We start from the raw sequence: 1573 nt of genomic DNA, 5'->3' as shown, positions 1-1573 counted from the left end.
ATGGGGCCCAGAAAAAAGAAAGTGCTCCAACAGGTTCAGACTGCCCTGAAGGCTGCTCTGCCACTTGGGCCATATGATTCGGCTGATCCAATGGTGCTTGAAGTGTCTGTAGTAGATAGAGATGCTGTTTGGAGTCTTTGGCAGGTCCCTATTGGTGAATTGCAATGCAGACCCTTGGGGTTTTGGAGCAAAGCCCTGTCACCCTCTGCAGATAACTACTCTCCTTTTGAGAAACAGCTTTTGGCTTGTTACTGGGCTTTAGTAGAGACTGTATGCCTAACCATGGCCACCAAGTGACATGAGGCCTCACCTGCCCATCATGAACTGGGTATTTTTTGACCCACAGAGTCATAAAGTTGGACGTGTACAGCAGCACACGATCATTAAATGGAAGTGTTATATCAGAGATCAGGCTCAAGAAGGACCTGAAGGCACTAGTATTGCATGAAGAAGTGGCCTAAATGCCTATGGTCTCCACTGCAGTCACATTACCCTCCCTCTCCCAGTCTGCACCTATGGCCTCATGGGGAGTTCCTTATGACCAATTGACTGAGGAAGAGAAAACTCATGCCCGGTTTACAGATAGGTCTGTGTGATATGCAGGCACCACTTGAAAGTGGGCAGCAGTGCCATTGCTGCCCCTTTCTGGGACTTCCTTAAAAGACAGTGGTGAAGGGAAATCCTCCCAATGGGCAGAACTTCAAGCCATGCATATGGGTGCTCACTTTGCATGGAATAAGAAATGGCCAGATGTGCGATTATATACGGATTCATGGGCTGTGGGTAATGGCTTGGCTGGATGGTCTGGGACTTGGAAGGAGCATGATTGGAAGATTGATAATAAGGATGTATGGGGAAGAGGCATGTGGATAGATCTCTTGAATGGGCCAAAGGAATGAAGATATTTGTGTCCCACGTGAATGCCCACCAAAAGGTGACCTCAGCAGAGGAGGACTTTAACAATCAGGTGGATAGGATGATACATTCAGTGGAAACCAGCCATCCTTTTTCCTCATCTACTCCTGTCATTGCTCAATGAGCTCATGAACAAAGTGGCCATGGTGGCAGGTATGGAGGTTATCCATGGGCTCAGTAACATGGACTCCCACTTACCAAGGATGATTTGGGTACCGCCACTGCTGAGTGCCCAATCTGTCAGCAGCAGAAACCAACACTAATTTCACAATAAGGAACCATTCCTCGGGGTGAACAGCCAGCAACATGGTGGCAGGTTGATTACATTGGACCACTTCCATCATGGAAAGGACAGCGTTTTGTTCTTACTGGAATAGATATTTATTCTGGATATGGGTTTGCCTTCCCAGCACACAATGCTTCTGCCAAAACTAGCACCCATGGACTTACAGGATGCATTATCCACCGTCATGGTATCCCACACAGCATCGCTTTGGATCAAGGGATTCACTTCACAGCAAATGAGGTGCAGCAATGGGCTTATGCTCATGGAATTCACTGGTCTTACCATGTTCCCCATCATCCTGAAGCAGCTGGCTTGATAGAACGATGGAATGGCCTCTTGAAAACACAATTATGGTGCCAGCTAGGTGGCAAT

This window comes from Orycteropus afer, unplaced genomic scaffold (genome assembly GCF_000298275.1).
Source record: "Orycteropus afer afer isolate SDZICR_OR568_19922 unplaced genomic scaffold, OryAfe1.0 scaffold00927, whole genome shotgun sequence".
NCBI classification, from domain to species: domain Eukaryota; kingdom Metazoa; phylum Chordata; class Mammalia; order Tubulidentata; family Orycteropodidae; genus Orycteropus; species Orycteropus afer.
This window is presented reverse-complemented; position numbering follows the sequence as displayed.